Genomic DNA, 20,313 nt, shown 5'->3' on the forward strand with positions numbered 1-20,313 from the left:
GAAAATGTTGTGCTTAACTAATTTGTCAGAGTTTTATGGGTCATAAATATTATCGATACAGGCAAAGAATTTCGCATCCACCAAATTTATATGAGCAGCACGTACGTCAATGCAAAATAGCATGAATATTGTCATGATAGTAGGCCAAAATATATTGGAAAATGTATGAGGGTTCAGATAAACTCTTACAAATTAAAATATTGGGGGAAATTAAAAAAAAGTGTCGCATTCCAAGTAAAATGTTTGCCCCATTATGAATTCAATCCCTAAAGTTTCCTGATTTCTATGGAAATGGTTCAAACGTTGACCCTCATATTTCCATAAAGTTTATACAGTGTTCAATTGTCTATGCATGTTACAAGAATATAGAGAAGGAAGGTTGTAGTCCATTTTAATTTACAATTTCAATAAGGAGTAAGTAATATACTCCATTGCTATGCAATAAGGAGATCTTTCTAGATTCTCCTAGTTGGAGTGGGCATAAAAGCATTTTATCAAGCTTGTCAGCATGTTCCAGTAACTTTAATCTTTATTGCCACAATATCGAACGTGTCTTTGTCATCCAACCAACTGAAAGCAAATTTAGGTAGTGATGTCTTTATCAAGCTTGTATGAGGCTTCAAACAGACTGTTTTTGAAGTGCATTGTGTTTAGAGTGATCGTGGAAGCGGGTGTATTTGTGGCTCGGTTATCCCTCCACGACACAGAACAACTACTATGTTTAATCCGACGAGAAAGATAAAGCCCTTGACATCATAAGAAAATGTAAAACGACACTTTTGAATTTTGGATTTTTTTCTTATTCCTTGTTGTCATTCTTTTCCTGAGAACCAAGCAGAGATCGACGAGTTTGTGTAAAGAGAATATTACCATTGTTCTTCTTCTCACAGGTCGCAGCAAAACGAGGGTGACAAAGACGGTTTTATTTTATACTGTCTTTTTTTTGGGGGGAGAAATGATAGAATTTATTTATTTTTCAATTATCTTTTAATCGATCATCTCTATGGTGAATGGATGAATTTACCATTAAATTTGTCTGGTATTCATAAATATAATAATTGATCTATTGAATTTGTAAGATGAGATGAAAAAAAAATATTAACGTGAATTATTTCTCTATAATGATATATATAAAAATCTCCAAGTAGTAGTTATTTCTGTAATGTTACATACCATCATTTTATCTTTATTTTATTCTTTAAATTTGATGTGACTTTTAAAATTATTGATCCACTAGTGATCTATCACAAACTCACTGGTAATTTTAAGAAAAGAAATGATAGAATTCATTCTTTTTCAACCATCTTTTAACCAATTTCATAGTGAATTGATAAATAAACTACTGAATTTGTGTGGATTTTACACAAGTCCACAAATTTAATAGCTGATCTATTGAATTTATAAAAAATATGATTGTGTAACATGCATCTTTTAAAAGTCATATCAATTTTTAAAAGAAGAAAGTGTAATAAAAAGATGGTAGGTAGTATTACTCGTAAAAGTGCAATAAATAGTTATTCTGCTTTCTGAAAATCATGTCCATAATGGAGCCACTTATTTAAATTCCTTTTAAGTTGTTGGGCCTCTCTCAATTCTCAAACAACTGGATCAGAAGAATAGTGTTTTCTACGGTATGACTTCTCAGGCGAACAACTTCACAAAGAAAAAGAACCGTTATGAACAGAGACCAAACTAACTACGGACTCCAGAGGGATAATTGCTGATGGGAAGAATGTATTTAAGAACCTCCCGGCTTTTGCCGTTTTTCAACATTGAAGTTGACGTCCTGTAGGTTGGTTATGCCTGCAGTTATATATCTTTTTTACCTGCTTTCACAGGGCCGACGCCTGGTGGAGTGCCTGCACAAACAGCATCAACAACACAATTAATGCAATCTCATTATCTTCATTCTTGTCTTAGAAAGGTTGATAACTCTGGAAGAACATGGATACATGGATGGACCTAAACATGATCAGCAAAAATAATGCCATGAAATCATGTTAGTACCAGAACCAGCTGCTTTGTAAGATTGTGTCATATACAAATGAGTCAACTCACTAGTATTACTATGCAAAGAATGTGAAACTAATTCCATTTTGCATTGTTTCCATAGATGATATAAATGAAAGATAAAAAAGACGTTCAAGGTTGAAGCTGAACATCAATCCTCACTACTTATCAATAAACTACAAGGAGCTTCCTGTGAATTTTGTAATTAAGCCCTCCCATGAATAAAATTATACAGAAATCACATCTCTTGGATTTGGATATGCCATTTTGACACCCATAGCAATCATTTATTTAGCCACCTTAAGGATCCAAACTAAACCTTAAGTATGAATTGCTAAGCATTTGTATTCTATAAGCCAAAAATGGTTGCAGAACGTTAGAATCACATGCACTTTTAGCATAACAGCATACATATGGTTAACAAACTTGGCCAACAAGCACTTTTAGCATAAAAACAGATTAAAATTTAAGTATAATTGGGATAAGCAGTGCCTAATCTTCCTTATAGGAGTCCTTTATATCAATAAAGATCCCAATTTCATACAGGAAAATAGGCTTTTGCAAAAAGAAATGCTATACAAGTTTCCACTCCCATACTCTCACTCTCTGACGTGGCTTTTTAAATCACAATTGAATTCAAAATTCAATAGTGATCTAATAATGATCCAATTGTGATATTTATAGCCATATATTAAGAGTGAGAGAAGTGTGGGAGTGAGAGTGTATAGAATTTCTCTTTTGCAAATTATGTTTTAGTGTTTAGACTTTCAATAACTATCCCAAAAATAATGACCAGGCAATACCTGTCAGTATGACATCTCCTTCCAGAAGTGTCATGATAGAACTTATGTGGCTAATGAGAAACGGGATCTTAAACATCATATCCTTGGTTGAGCCTTTCTGTCGTATTTCTCCATCAACCTGTTGTGATGCAAGTCCAGTCAACCTCAATCAGTTTGGAATGACCATAAGATAAAATTTTTGTAGAGTATAAAAGATATTAAGTTCGGAGATTTTGAACCTTCAACCACAGTTCTAAGTTGTCAGGGTCTGGCACCATCGCCTTGGGCAGCTGCATAATATTTTGGGGTAAATAGAAAGTATGCCTAAAGATAGTTAAAAAGGAAGACAAATCCTCATAGTGAAGAATCAACAGGTAAGTAATTACTGATTACTTAAAGCTACTTCTTTTTCTATTATTTTTTAGAAAAAAATTGATAGGACCCCTTGTGTTTTTTGTGGTTTTGACATTAAGACCCTTGTTTCTAATTTTGCAAATATAATATCCAAGTTTAGAATCATTTTAAATCCAAATATTTCGTCCATTTTCCCCCAAAATCAATAATAAAAATTAGATGAAAATATGAAAAGCACAAGAGATACTGTCAAAAAAAAAAACACGAAAAGCACTGGAGAGTCCTATCAGTATTTCCCTATTTTTTTAGCTAGAAAAATGGTGAGATTATACATAATAGTACCTGAACTACTACAAGTACAGGGAAGAAGCGTTGTTGGTATTGGTCTCTAATTGCCTCCAGAAATGCCCGGCCCTCATATTCTTTTCAACTACTTAAAATAGAAAATTTTAATGTTTTAGGAAAATAATTTCTTAGATTTCCTCCTACTCCCAACCCATGTTTGTTAGTATTAGTAACTTCTCATCTATGTCTCTGCTAAGATCGAGCACCTGTTTGATCTATGAAATGAATTTCTGATCCAATATAGAACAATTTCAGCAAAGGGAGAAGCATAGAGAAAGTTATACAGTTCATTTCTTACAACAGAACTGATTGGTGTGAAGGTGTCCTGCCCTTTAGCTACCGTCCATGGAAGACCTGCAGACTGGTACACGTAGCAAGAAAAAGAAGCCACATTAACTAGCAAACAAGAATCACATACTTTTATCTGAATCCAGAGAGAGAAGCAAATACATGGTAAAACTGTATGAGTTAATCCTGTGATAAAATACCAGGGTCAACGACAGAGTCACGCCATTCTCAATTTCAAAAGCGCTCAATCCAACTCAATCGAATTTGCATTTAACCAGCGGTATCACCATATGAGTTATTACCCATTTTTTCGTTCACAGTAAGAGTGGGCTTAAAAGCATTTTTATCAAGCTTGTCAGCATGTTCCAGTAATTTAATCTTTATTGCCACAATATCACCGGCTCGGAATGTGTCTTTGTCACCCAACCACCTACTGAAAGCAAATTTAGGTAGTGGTGATTGATCTGCCCCACAAATGAAACCAAAAACACTTACTACACAAAACAAAAAATTATATAAATAAAAAAAGAAAGTTTTTAAGTTCTGATGGGTACCTGAAATTGCAGGGTCAGAACCATTGGGCGTGAAGAATGAGAAAGCCAGGGCTGAAACAACAATGAGTACATGCGTTTGGACCGCCATGATTGAGAAAAAACTGAGGGTGTTTTTCAACAGACTGTTTTTGAAGCCCATTGTGTTTAGAGTAAACGTTGCCATTGGATTTTATAAAGCGGTTGGTGGCGCGCAGTTGGAAGCGGTTGGATTTGTGACCCGGCTAATCCCTCCCCGACACAAAACAACTATGTTTAATCCGACGAGTGAGATAATGCCCTTGGGCATGATTAGAAAATGTAAAACGACACTTTTGGCTTTTGGATTTTTTTCTATTCCTTGTCATCACTCTTTTCCTGAGAACCAAGCAGATATAAACGAGTTTATGTAAAGAGAATATCAGGTCGCAGCAAAAGAGGGTGAGAAAGACGATTTCATTTTTGGGAAAACTTCCTTTTAGTCCCATGATCTACCGCAGGTTTTGAGAAGGCCTTTCCAAAATTTTAAAAACTCTTAATTTATACCCATAAACTTTCAATTTCAATCAATTTACCTACTACGTTAGTTTTAGTCGTTAACTTCTAACGGAAATGCCTAAATATACTAAATTACCCTTCGACTTGAAAAAAAAAAAAAGAAGAAAAAAAAAACATGAAATTAAGGGTAAATTTGAAATTTTATAAAAAGTTAGGGGTATAAACGTCATTGTATCACTTTTAAAGTTTAAAATATGATGGGGGGCTTAATTGATTGAAATTGAAAGTTCATAAATGTAAATTAAGAGTTTTTTAATTTTAGAGATCTTCTCAAAACGTACAATAGTTCATGTTCCTCTGGTTTGCTAGTGGTTTTGGGGAATCATAAAAACGACTTGTAGCACAGATGTCAATAGTGGACGGCTCGAACATTCATTAAGATTGGAACCGCCCATTGGGCTTGAAATGTAAACCCAGAGCCGCACAAATGAGAAAGAAGCACTATTGGGCCGGAACGGCTGCTGGGCCATGATCAGGTGTAGTATCAAGTGAGGAGCCAAAATTGGATTGCCAATATCCAAGTTGTTTTATTAGGGTTTGTGAAAAGTGTAAATCAAATATTAGGGACAAGAAAAGCAACAAATGATTATAAAAGCATAATCTGAAAATTTCTTTTCTCGCAGTACTTACCAACATCATATCATTTTAGCATTATTGAAACAAGGTGTTAAAATACTAAAAGTTTTTAATAATTAAAAATTTCTAACATTCTTTTGAGCTCCAACATGTAAAATTCATAGAAAGGGTCTAGCCCGTCTAGGTTTCCTCCAACCCAACGACTTCTACGAGAATAATGATCATCTTCGTTTCATGGTTTAGATTAAATTTCACATATTTAATAGTGTATATATTGTCTCATGATAAGTATGTTGCCATATCATTTAAATTTTTTAAATAACGTGGCTCAATGTATATCACTAGACACTTAAAAAATAATAATAAATAAACCATAAAATAAATTATCTCCATTTCAATTCTACTAAGTGTTTGAAGTTTATCTAACATAATCATATTATGTGATCAACCGTGCATATAAAGTTTCTCTTTGTTATTCTTTTTTTTCTAGCTTTAGTTATTAAATAATTATGATTCTAAAAAATGTAATAGACTGGTAATTATTGGAACAGAATTATTTAAAGCTGTAAATACGCATATAGTTTACCGGTTTCTGTCACGAATAGAGCTTCTAATTGGATTTGAGCCCATTTGTATACTAATTAGAGCATATCTATCGGATTGAGGTTGGGCTTCTGGGTCACCAGTAAAAATTATCTCAGCCCATGAACCCATTTTAAAGTTAGTCCTTGAATGACATGCTAGCAAATTGGATTGGCGGGTTAACCCGAATACGACCCGTGTGACCTGTCACCCGATTAGCCTAAACACGGACACAATCCATTTAGATAAACGGGTTGAACTCTAAAACACAAACACGACCCATTTACTTATAAGGCGTAGCGATACGACCCGACAAGACCTGACCCGACCCGTTTGAAGGAAAAATAGAAAAAAAATAATAATATAATAATAATGTCATTGGGATTCAATAAAATTCACAAATTACAATATGATAAAAACATAATAGGTTTAATTGTTAACAAATTGGCATTCAATAAAAATATTCACAAAAATTAACAATTTTCAACTTCATCATAGCAAATAGCAAATTTCAAAGTATAAAGTTTATATGGTAAATATGTTAGGCTTTAGCTTAAAATTTTTTAATTTTTAATTTTTAATTTTTAATTTTATGTTTTATTTTAACGGATTAGACAGAACACCCGTGAGTAAGGCGGGTTAACCCACAAAAAAACGAAAATAAACAAATGATGAATGGGTTAATCCGATTATTACGCAAACTCATTTAGATCAAAACCAAATCCTATAACTCTCCAGGATTGAGTTCTCCACCGAGAAATAGAGCCTGGACCACAACAAAGAAAGAACACGACAAATCACACAACACATGGGACATGTGCCAAGTGTATGGTGATCAGTGAATCCTCCACCATATCCTTTTGATTTCTGACTTCACATCACCTCTCAAAGGACCACGTTTCTCCATTTAGGGTAAATGCAAGCAAAAATTAGGCAGGTACCTTCCTTTTTCTCTATAATCAGCACATGTTCCCTTTAGGTTAATGTCAATTCAGTCACATGTTGATGTGCCCAGAAAGCAACTTGATCACATGATAAATAAATATGACTCATTTTTCATCAGTTTAAACATATCCACAGCCTTTCTAAACTATGCATGACATGTTTAACTAGATATGGGAAATTGATTTAATCATCCACGATCCTCCCACTTGATGGGGTTTACAGTACCTAACATTGAAAGCAGTTTTGGAACAAAGCCAAGAAAAATCCACTTTTTTTCTTAATTACCACAATATGTATATATAGAACAGTAGATCATAAGATTTTACCTTGAACCTAAAATTGAATGATATTGAAATTTATTTTTTTTTAAAAAAAATAATAATTATGATGAAAAATATAACTTTAGGGTCAGTATTTGTTCATTGTAAAATTCTATCCACATTTTAAAGATCTGAATCAATGGAAGATCCTCCATGGAAAAACTGTTTTATGTGTTCTTTTAATGTTAGGTATTGGAGAAGACTAGACAAATGTGGCTGTTAATGATCATTCAATTATGAGATTGAAAATCTAGATGTGTCGAATCAATTTTTTTTTTTTTTTTTTTAATTTTTGAAATGATGTGTCGAATCAATTTTACTTCAATTGATTCGACATAATATGCATGAAGCTAATTAAGGAAACTCATGAGTTGACACAATATATATTAGTTAAGCTTAGATGTTGCTTAATGAACTATTAAGGACCAACCACATGCACATCTTAATAAGTACGTTTTTCAAAATTGAATCAAAATATATGGCACTAAGGCTTTGTTTGTTTTGGCGTAATTTTTTTTTTTTTTTTTAAATATTTGGTGCAACCGAAAATAATAGTCAAATCGAAAATATTTTCAATTTGACTGAAAAAGTTTATTTAGTTTTGAAAAATTGTTTCCGTCTTTAAATTTCGTAAACCATTTTCTAAGTTTAAGTGTATCCTTCCCAAGCTGTTGGATCTCTAACGAGCCACTGCCAAACCTCCATCAGACCACCTTGCACCTCCCTCAAAGCACAGTTGGAGCACTACCAGACCACTAATAGACCATTACCAGACCACCGCCAGGCCTCTGTTGGGTCACTGCCAAACCATCGTAAGACCTCTACTGGACCACCACTGAGCCTCCGATGGGCCACCGTCGGACCACCATCAAACCACCGCTAGGCCAACATTGGGCTCTTGTCAGACCATTGCTGGACCTATATTGGACCCCATCAAAACTCAAATTTTTAGGTTAATTTTTTTTTTTAATTATTTATATTAATATTTTTATGTTGTAAATAAAAATTGAATTTTATAGGCCTCTACTCGACCACCACTAGACAACCGTTGGCCTTTGTCGAACCACCGAGTCACTACTGGACCACCACCAGGCTTCCACTAGGCCTCTATTGGACTACGACTGGCCTTCGACAAGCCACCACTTGACCACTAGCATACCACAAATTGGGCCTCCGCTTGACCGCCACTAGGCCGCTGCTAGAACACCATCGGATCACTGCCAAGCCAGCATCAAGCCTCACAGGTAGGGCTGGCAAAACGGGTAATCGGGTAGACACGATTAGGACCTGTTAAGACCAGCGACCTGATTACTCGAGACACAAACACGACCCGTTTAGCATAACCGGGCCATATCGGGTAGATACAATCCAACACGACTTGTGCGCTAAACAGGTAACCCGACCCGACCCAACCCGTTAAAAAAACCCCTTAATCAAAATTGAAAAAAATAATTTAATAAAGGGATCTCTTGGGCCAAGGGACTAGTCAAATTTATCTTAATTGTCCAAGAAGAATAAAAAGTTTTAAAAGAAAATGTTTTAATATATAGATAATGTTTTAATACATAGACCTACATAGAAAAAGTAATGGAAAAACAAGAAATAGGCCAATGAAATAAAGCCATGAAGTGAAGAGTGAAGTGAAGCCGTGAATAAGTCAGTAAGTGTTAGGGTTAACTTAGTTAGAACTTAGACATAGTTTTTTTTTTTAAAAAAAATTTTAAATGAGTTTGGCGAGTCACCCAAGACCCGGCTAACCCGCCAAACCCGGTTGACTCGCCAGACCCAATTGACCAGCCAGACTGGGTTGACCTGCCAAATCCATTTACTAAACGTATCTGGCGGGTCGACTCGTAGACCTGCCGGGTCAACCTGCCAAACACGAATTTAATCGTGTCTTAATCGAGTAGACTCGATTAAGACCCGAACCTGATAAGCCCGAACCCAATACTTGTTAACTTCGTGTCGTGTTCGTGTTGGGTTCGCGGGTCATGTCAAAATTCTCAGCCCTACCCACAGGACCTCTATTGGACCACCGTTGGAACTCAAATTTTTAGGTTAATTTTTTTGCATTAATATATATATATTTGTGAATAAAAATTGATTTTTATAAGTTAATGTGATTGAATGAAAATATAAAAAATACTTATGATTTTTCATACACGCCAAACATTTTACATCGAAATAAATGGAGCCTAAGTAGTAATTGACATAGAGTAATGCTAATATATTATGCTACTCTTCATAGTTATTTATCATATTAATTTTATATCGGTTGACGTAGCGCATTTTAAGTAGCTTTTTTTTTTTTTTTTTAATTAGTAATTGACATAAAACGTCACTTAAAACGAGCAATGTCAGCCGATATAAAATAAGTGTGAAGTGTAGTACTACTCATTGACATATGCATATGGCAATTATTCTGGCACCAAATTTAGTCTTCATGGCAATAATACTTCTCTTTTTGGTCTATGCAATATAAGTTCTACTATTACTAGGTACATATTAAGATATTAGAGCATTCACATTCGACTCAACAAATATTTATCTAAATTTTAGCTAAAAATGACATTTTTTATTCTAGCTATCCATTTTTCCAAAGCACATCATAACATTTCTCCTTCAATAAAAAATTAAGGATCCTTTAAAGTGCCAAAATATGAATTATTTCATTTAAGAACTCCACTGTAGAGTTGCACAAAAAAATTTAAAGGATCTTTGTCGATTGTAATAGCTCACTGCTATTGCAAATATATTCAGTGTGAGCCTACATATGTTAGTAAATTAACCCACACATGATCGATTATAAGGAAATCTCATAATTAAAGTCTATTTCTATGTACAACATTTTCAAGAATGCATGGTGGAAACACATGATCATCTACTTCAAAGATGCTTAAAGAATTAATAAAGAGCACAAATCACTCCGACACCATCATCGATCATTACCAAGTTATTCTTTGAGCAACACATGCAATTGATCAGCTCAAGCTATAATTACTTGTACGTATTTTTGACTGAATAAAACCCGTTTACATATTATCCACCTTATAGTTTCCCATGGCGGCCGGTCATGAGATCTTAGAAATTGATGAATCACCACCTTTTCTGTTTCAAATGATTGTCACTTATCACTAATGACCATATTTATCCTCCTTAATTTCAAGTTAAAGAAGGTAATAAGTTCACACTTCTTTCTATATTGTTGATGGGAATTTGTAAGATTATGACCGCATAAGCAATTGTCATAAATGAACACAAGAATATTACAATGCAACTCACAGAGAAGAAGAAAAAACCAGACAATTACAGCAACAACAAAACAGAGCACTTAACTTCTTGTCCCAACAGACAACAAAACATATACATTACCAACAAACAAAACATTCATTTAGCTTTTTACAGCACAGGGGAAGGGTGGCAATTCATATTTGGGTGTTGAGTTCAAGTTGTGATGAAGCATGTGTATAAGATTATATAAGTCAATAGTAACTTGGCCCATTTAATTAAACGGGTCAAACGCCTCAACCCTAACCTTCTAATTTTATATTGAATTCATGTTAGATATTGATTTGCGGGTCAAAAACTGTTTGTTATTATGTCGCGTATCGGGTCAAAGTATAGATATAAGACATTATAAGTTTATCATAACCCGACTTATTTAATTAAATGAAATATACTTGTAAGAATTTTATATATAATTAAATGCTAATTGATAATAAAATTAGCAACGGAATAAATAATTATATAAATACCTCTAGCCATGTTTTGCTCAAGCCAATTGAAAAACAACTTCACAGAAACAAAATCTAGAAAACTAAAAATATTTAGAGGTTCTTCTGACCTATGCCTACCAGTGAGTGCCAATTAATGGAATACACATGCTTTATTTATAGGTAGGTCAAGGACCCTCAATTAGAGCTGTTACCTTAATTATTCCTCACATCAAGGAATAAAAAATCAAATAATTAATCAATACAGCTAATTGATTCAACAAAATAAAATCAGTAATGAAATCAAATACTTGTTCCACAAGAATTAAATCGGCAATTTAATTCAGAATATTTGATTTCACACAATAAGCTTTAATTGAAATAAATTACTGAACACCATAATTATATATTTTTTATAATTACAATAATATATGTGACATAATGGACATACTTTAAATGAAATTTCTTACAAGACTTCCCAACCATAACTCTTTAATTCCGTGTTGAGTTTATGTTAAATTCGCGAGTCATGTTAAAAATTGTCGACAGTTGAACAGAGTGTCTTAGTTAATTGGGAGATTCAAATTACTGCTTAAATCTACATTGTCCTTTAGATTATCGAAAGCTGCTCTTAGCCATGATCGAACATCCCAAATAATAAAAACTGCCCCCAAAATCAGTCTTCTAGATATTGTAGAAACTGCCCCCAAAATCAATCTGAAATCTTTTTCAAGCCACCTCCTTTCAAGAACATCTTCCCAATTTATGTAAGGAGAGTCAATAATATTGTTTTTACTTTTTACTCATAATCACTCTCCAAATTCATCTACTAAATCTGCCAAAAAAAAAAAAAACAAGTGATGTCAAATATCCTCCAAACAACTTTTGCAGAACCAACAAAACCCATTTCCCGAGTGTCCCCAATCCACCAATTTCACCCTTGTTAGCTTTATATGGATCATAGAATTTGTTTGTTGTATCCTTTATCAAGAGGTTTCTTGAAATTGTGTAAATTTAGATCACTCACCACCATATATCATGAGTTTTATTAAAGGATTTTATTGGATCTCTCTCTCTCTCTCTCTCTCTCAATGAATGGGATCCATATAATTCCAACACAAACATTGACCTACAATTCAAAAAAAAAAGAAAGAAAAGAGAAGAAAAGAAAAGGAAAGTATTAAATATATTGTGAATATATTGGAGAGCAGAAGAATGAAAGAGAGAAGAGAGAGAGCGGAATGAAATAATGGACTACATTGTATTGATAATGATATGATATGTTTACATAGCTCTCTATATATAGAGAGAAAAAAAGTAGTGAACAAAAAACCCTAAACTAAACCTTAAAACATATAATGCAACATAATAGTATAATATCAAAATATTCTAACAAAAAGAAAAGCATAGAGACAGAAGGTGTAGGGAATATGCTCGTGGAAAGGCTTCATTGTTGTCATGTATGCAACAAATTACTTTCCAAGATATCTCAAGTGATGTATTCTTTTACCGAACTTTGTTTCCCATCAAAATAATGGGAGTCAAAGAGCTGCTTTCAGCTTAGATAAAGCATTATCCCACATCCTCAAAAAAAAAAAAAAAAAAAAAAAAAACATACCATGTTCGCTACCAGATTTTTATATTTCCGTGGGAACGGAGGGGTCAAAAGGTCTATATATGCCTCCCTAATCTTCTTTTGACTCAGATCCACCTCTTGTATTCGGCACTCGGTATATATCTCTTGTGAACAGACCAAGTAATGTGGACAATCTAGTAGAGCCAGATTCTCTCCACTCAGATTTCCCATGGGCTCTACTATATATTACTGCCATCCTATCCTATTATTTATTATTTTATATAAATCAAAGTATGTTGACTAAATCCAACATAGAGAAATTAGTGCTTTCTCAAGTAAGAAATGTCAAACCAAGTAGATATCCCCATCCCCATGTATTATTACCATTAGATTCACCAAATCTCTTTATTTAGCTCCATATATTTGACTTGACCAGTGTTAATTAGTTGTTTACCAAACATGAATACTAATTTACCCTAGCAACGAAGAACACGACATGCTAGCAATTAACAGACATAGACATGTGGGGCATGGAAGAAGGGGATCAAATGTAAGCTGCTAGCTCTGTAGCAAGATGCGGATCATGATTTGCTTAAGATTGGTTAGGGCATATATGTATCTTTCTTGATCAAATTTCTTTGAAGGGATTCGACGTTAGTAGTACTACTGATGGATGAAATGATGGAGGAAAAGCGAAAATGATCGATGTTGGTTGTTCTGCTCAACCGTACATAATGCCTGACACTTTGGGATTGCAACTTTAACACTAGACTTCATACCCACTATATATGAGACTTGAGAGACGTGACCACTCAAGGCAATCTATCATTTCATGAACACTTAAAAAAAATTTCTTTTGAGAAAAGAGGAAATTGTTATAAAATATAAATAACTGTCCATTTTTAGCTAAATATTTGTTGAACGGAATGATATAAATTGAAATGTTATTTGGTAGAGAAGGTACGAAATCCCATCTGAGTGATGATAGAGAAAGTGATTGAAATGCAATTTGTCACCAAGATTATCAAAAGTGGGTGTAATGATTTTATTTTATGATGTTCCATACCTTTAGTGATTTGGTGTAACTAGATGCACATGCAAGGTCCCCATGTAAGTGTGACAAGAAGATAATTTCCAACGGTAGTGATGGTTCCAAACATCATTAATTTGTATAACACATGCAACAAAAGAGAGAAAGAGAAAGAGAAAGAGAAAGAGAAAGAGAGAGAGAGAGAGAGAGGCGAGAGTAGTACTACTGTTTCCCAAGTGGGGAAACAGTAGTATTACGAGAAATATATATATATAAATAAAAATATGTCGATCTGTTTCAAAAGGGTGTGTGTTAAAGTCGATCTTTGCTACTAAAGCAGCTGTAACTTTTTATGTTAGAGTCGTAAAAGGGCTCTTCAATTTTTGACAAGATGATCAATTAACCAAAAGGAAAAGGAAATGTATGTACACACATGCCTACCGCACAAACAACACTTTAAAAACTTTGAACCGTCTGTAGGGTTTGACAATTACGTCCAATGCAGAAAATGCTTTGGAGGGCATCAAAAGGATCAATTCAAGACGCTCTCACATGCACCCTGATATCATTACATACAAGAAAAGATGAAAAACAATGTAAACATGATGGCAAGCCATTGAGCCCGTTAATGTTGCATTCTTACTCAGCCCGTTAATGTTGCATTCTTACTCTCCATCCTGCCGCGCTAAACTACAAAAACACAAGAAATATACATAGAGAGAGAGAGAGAGCGAGAGAGAGATAGCATTTCTTGAAGGAAGGGAAGCAAACCAATAAAGAAGAAATCCATAAATGATAAATGATGGAGGAAAGGAATTGGTGGCTGTTGTAACTTTTATGGACAAGGTGTGTGCTCCTAGTCAAACGTGGGGGGGTACGAGTCCTATATTCTTTTGGTTTTGGATCCTTCCAAAGGAATCTTGGGGGCTCATGTGCAAAAAAGCTTCTTGCTTCTAATGCAATTTAAACTTGAAGAGTATGTGATGTGGACGCAGATGTGCCACAGCCCCTCCCCAAACGTTCATCATCTTATTAATTGGCTCTAAGATAGTGACTTAATACTAACATTTGAAAGCTTCTTCTCAACACACCCCTATCTAGCTATCTTATTGAAATATATATATATATATATATGTTTTCGCTTAATGCTCCACCAATCAATAATTAAAGAAGCATATATTGGTATTACAAGTCACAAAAATAAGGGTATTGTAAGTTTATATATAACTAGCTTATAACCCATGCCATGCGCGGAATTCTTCATTATATTTTAGTTTTAAAATTTAAATACATCTTCATCGATCGTACTTTTTATTATAGGTTAAAAAAGACATATAAAAATATATTTAACCTCTTTAAATAAAAAAAAAAAAAAAAACATTAGTTGTGCACTAGTACATTACTAAACATAGTAACACAAAGTTACACAAAACATTGCATGAATGTATAAATTACAAAATATATATATATATATATATATATATATATATATATATATATATATATCATAAGACACTTAATTTTATTTTAATCCATAAAAATTTAAACATGTTCAAATATTTGTTCCCATATGTGTAATTTATAACAAAAAGAAGTATATAAAAATAAAATAAAAAATAAAATAGCAAGAGGAAAATCTGAATTCTTATTATTAAAGCATTAATAAAAAATTAGAAGAATGCTCGTTTGTAGTTTAATGCTATGTGGGGTATCTGCATTTGGTCCAGACCTTTGGGTTATGGATGTGATCGATATCCTGGCTTTCGGGTCTAAGAGGATGAGTTTTGGCGTGGGGGTTCTTTGCTCTCAAGGTTGAGGAATAAGCGTTACCTATGCATTGGATTGTGTGTCTGTTTGGTGCAGATATGATATTAAACCAGACGAATAGTCATGGGTTAGTGTATGTTTTTGTAATTGTTGATTTGGTATGTTGTTGACAACTATAACCTTTGTTTCGGCTATAATTTGCTTCAGAACTTTTGCTCTGTTTGTAAGAGCTTTTCGCTCGCGACCATTTATCAATGAATGAGTATGAATGCTTCATTTACAAAAAAAAAAAAATTAGAAGAAATTCGTGATGATATTTGTGTGATACCTATCATATTTCAATACAAATAAAACTCATATAATTATGAACATTTAAAAAATAGGGAAAAATATAAAAAAAAATCCCATAAACTACCAGTCGTTTGCAATATAGCTTCCTGATGTTCAAAAGGTACTAAAGTAGCCCCAAACTACCAAAATGTATCAAAAAGGCCACTTATTATTTATATTCCTATAATACCCCTATTCTTTTAACAAATAACATAATAAAATAATTGTAAAAAAAAAAAAAATTTAAAAAAAAATAGAAAAAAAAAAAGTTTTTTCGGAATAAATAAATAATTTAGGCCAACTACAATGACTATTCATGTCGTATTAAAATAAAATCAAAGGTACGGTTCTTGAGATATTTAAAAATAATAATAATAATAATAATTTAGTCCTTGGAGTCAAATTCTATTAAAAAATTGTTTTTATTTGCCCATTGATTTTACTACTTAATATGACATGAAGCAATTTGTAATTTAGGCCAACTATAGTGACTAATTATTTATTTATTCCAAAAAACTTTTTTTTTTTTTTTTTTGTATTTATTCGCCCATTGGTTTTTTTGTATTTTTCACTAATTTTTTTGGTTTTTTTTACAATTATTTTATTATTTTATTTGTTAAAAGAATAGGGGTATTATAGGAATATACAAAAATAAGTCGCCTTGTTGATACATTTTGATAGTTTGTGAGACTACTTTAGTACCTTTTGAACATTATGAGCCTATATTGCAAACAACTAATAGTTTTTTAGGCTTTTTTATATTTTTTCCTAAAAAATAATACAGAGCAAAATAACAAATCTTTTTTTATGGATACAAAATAAAACAAATCTTTCATTCAATATCTAATGCAATCAAATAAATCATTTCAAGTCATGGTCAATGCTTAATTGTCTCTTTGGTGTTTTGAAAGCATTTATATTCCTTTTTTAGACAATAATCAAATAAACTTGTGTCATACTTTGCTTTCAAAAGTAAAAAAAATTCAAAAAAAAAATATTTGAGTAAATCATTATAATTTAATTTCAAGATTTAAACACATTTTGCTTTCAACCACTTTTATTCGCATATATATGTAAAAGAAACTACTGTCAGAGTAGAAATAAAATATAATATATATATATATATATATATATATATATATATTAGAACAAAAAATTGGAAATGGAAGAACAAAATCATAAGAAATAAAGACAAACAAATGAAAAATGAAAAATACTCATATAATAAAAAATAACTATCTTTTTGTATACTTTCTTTCGCTCCAATGAAATTCATAAATTGTTAGTTCACTAGATTATGTGAATTTGTAGTATTTGCATGGAGAGTTTTAGAGAGAGATAATATATGATATGAAAGACAATAAAAATTAAAAAAATTAAAAAAAAATAAGAGAGATTTAGTAGAAAAAATTTAAATCCAAAACCCACTTTAAAAATAATAATATATTAAATAAAAAATAGTATGCATTTTCGAGCATCAAATCTGCCACTTTGGTAAGAATTGAACCACAATGATTATCACATAAACAATTTTTTATTTTGTAAGAAAAAAATCCCATATATGGTTGTTTTATATATATTGTTTTTTTTTTTTTTTTCTATATATGGTTTTTTAAATAAGGTATTAATACATATAACTCCTAATTCTATATATGTGTTTTTAACTAACCTATTAATATATAGGTAATTTTTTTTTTTTTTTGGGACATGTCCGCACAAGAGTGGGGAGGGGAATTCGAACTAGTGACATCTGCTTCATTAGGCGTGGTCACAGCCGATTGAGCTACCTCTTGGGGACTATAGGTAAATATATTATAAATCTCTGAGTCAACACACCAAAATTAAATTCTCCCTGAGGTTTTTTTTTTTTTTTTTTTTTTTTTTTTTTTCGAAAATTTACTCCCGAGTCAATCGAAATGCCAAGAAAATCCCTACCATCATAAGTTTTTAACTGCCGTTAGATTGTTGAAACGCACCATTTTAATGAAGGCCAGATCAGTCTAATTTTTTGATCCTACGTGTCCATTGTTGACACGTAGGATCAAAACGATGAGTTTTGGCTGACTTGGGGGTTTTATTGTTTAAACCCCCAAATCATGAAGCCTTCCCCGATTCAAACCTTCCCCGATGAAACCCATGCTTCCCCGACAAACCCACAGAGACCCACCGACGCACCCATCGGCGCAACAGAACCCACTGGCCACCAATCAGACCGGTGTCCAAAGACGGCCATAACTGGCATGTATTTGCAGTTCACCGACGCAAACGAACTAGGGTTCCTGCTAATCCAAAGGTAATTTTCTGTAATTTTTTTATGGGTTGTGTTGGATGGATGTTGTTTGGATTAATGGCCGAAGTGGGGAGACTATTTTGTGGGTATGTTGTTGCTGGGTTGTGATTTGGGTTGAGAACGAGAAAACAGCTCGAAATCGATGACACCCACCCACGGATACAACTCGAAATCCGGCGACGTCGTCCACTGAACGCCACCAGCAGACCGCCACCAACAGCGTCCACCATCCAAGAACCAACCAGGTGAACACCACCCACGGCACAAGCTCAGAGGCTTGTTTTGTCAAGATCATTTTTTTGCAACTAATTTTGTGAGTGAAATTTTGAAATAGGATTTTTTCACAGTTTTACTGTTCTCATACCGTTTTTTTTTTTTTTTTGGTTAGTTAATTTTTTTGCAACATAACAAAAATCTTGGGTTAATTTTTTTGCTGTTGGTTTGCCAAGAAGAGCTTGGGTTGGTTTTTTTCTTTTCTTTTCTTTTCTTTTTTCTTTTTTTCTTTTTGTTGTTCTAGAATTTGTGAAAAACCATGGGTTTTTGCTTCTGCATTGAATTTTGTTTTTATTCCATGGATATACTCATGAATTTTTGTTCTACCTGCATAACCCCAGTTGATACAAATTTGGTGTTTGAAATGATGTGTGAGAGATTTTTCTTTTGGGTTGCTTTATTCTGTCTTGGCTGAATGGGGTGAAGGTTTTTCTTTGATATTTCTTGCATGGAATGTTGAAATGCTTCATAATGTGTGACTGGGTAAGTTCTATTGAAACTGGAGCTGCACAAGAGTGGATGGTAAATTACTATTTTTGATACTTTCTTGGGTGTCTTTTCCAGGATGAAGTGGGATAAAAGGTAGTTTTCCAGGTTGAAGTGGGATCAAAGTGGCTTGCAAACCATTAGGAATGGAAAAACGCATACATTGTGTTTGGTTCTCTTCTTATGGAAGACATGAAAATTGCTAAAAGAATTGCCTTGTAAACACATTATGTAATTTATGGAAATAATTTATGTACTTTTGTAATTTATGTAAACAATGTATGCAATTTATACTGTCCAAATTCTCTTTCCTATTTTAGTGTGCTAAATTTTTCAAAATAGCAGGATTATGTTTAACAATGGCAAGACTGCCAGGACATTATGGCCTCCTCCCTTTATAAGGATAAAGAACATATGAAACATATGGCAAGACATTATGACCCCCTAAAATACATTGCAATTGTTAATCTCCGTTAAGCATTACTAAAAAATGTCAAATTGTAAGCACTACAAAAAATCTCCATTAAGCATTATTAACAAATGTCAAATTGCTTGCACTACAAAAAAATATGGGTTGAGGAGCTTGTGGCTGTGATGAGCCTATGAGCTGGGCTGATCTTGCTTGTATCAAAATATTGATACGAAGTCCCTCTTTTGCTTCTTGATCTTGCTTGTATCAAAATATTGGAATGCATGTGTCTGTGAGGAGCCTATGAGCTAGGTTGAAATCTGCCAAAATCAAATCATGACTTGTGATATAATAAAATCAAACCTTGCTTCTTGACTGCAATAGACGCAATAATTGCTCAAAGCTTTCTTCTTTCTATTGAAACAATTTCATCCATATACACCAACAAATGATTACCAAGAAATGTAAAAATTGCCAGCTCTACCAAAAAATGTAAAAATTGACAGGTCCCAACTACTACATCCTTTTGCTTCGTGATCTTGCTAACATCAAATCTAGGGTATGCACGTGGCTGTGAGGAGCTTATGAGCTGGGATGAAGTTACATTTGAAGATCTTCATTAGTCTCAGAAGTCTTTTGAAATCCTCATTGCGTTGCTTTGTCACCTGCAAAAGGAGTGCATGGCGTCAAAAGCTGTAACAAATTCATACTTTCCCTACACCTAAAACTTTTCAAATTCTTGCTTGCAAAAAACATGGTGCTAAATGCTTACATTCCACAATAATCACAACCCGTATGAGAATAGAGAATAAAGAGATGAGAGAAAGACAATCCACCTTCACAATCTGTTTACTAAATTCTCACTAGTATGAGTTTAAAAATGAAAATGAACCATTATGGGGTCATTTTGTTAAAACAACCCCAATATAAAATGTCCTTAAACTTTGTTTTTTTTTTTTTTTTTAGTGCTATGGTAGAGGCAGAGAAGATGATTGTGATTGATAAAGCACTAGTGGCGTAGGTTAAAAACAGGCTAGGAGTCAATGACTTGGCAGTAGATAGAGACATGATTTGTCGAAATTTGCTATAAATCTGAAATTGATTGGAATAGTGACTTTTTGTAAATATTGTCTTATAATAGCCCAAGAG

The 20,313-nt window shown here is 33.2% G+C and overlaps 1 pseudogene; it reads right to left on the minus strand.

The window, feature by feature from the left end:
- Positions 1 to 1,738: 1,738 nt before the first annotated feature.
- On the minus strand, positions 1,739 to 11,910 carry LOC132186627 (probable acylpyruvase FAHD1, mitochondrial; annotated as a pseudogene).
- Between the last annotated feature and the right edge of the window lie 8,403 nt (positions 11,911 to 20,313).

This window comes from Corylus avellana, chromosome ca1 (assembly GCF_901000735.1).
Source record: "Corylus avellana chromosome ca1, CavTom2PMs-1.0".
In the NCBI taxonomy this organism is placed as follows: Eukaryota; Viridiplantae; Streptophyta; class Magnoliopsida; order Fagales; family Betulaceae; genus Corylus; species Corylus avellana.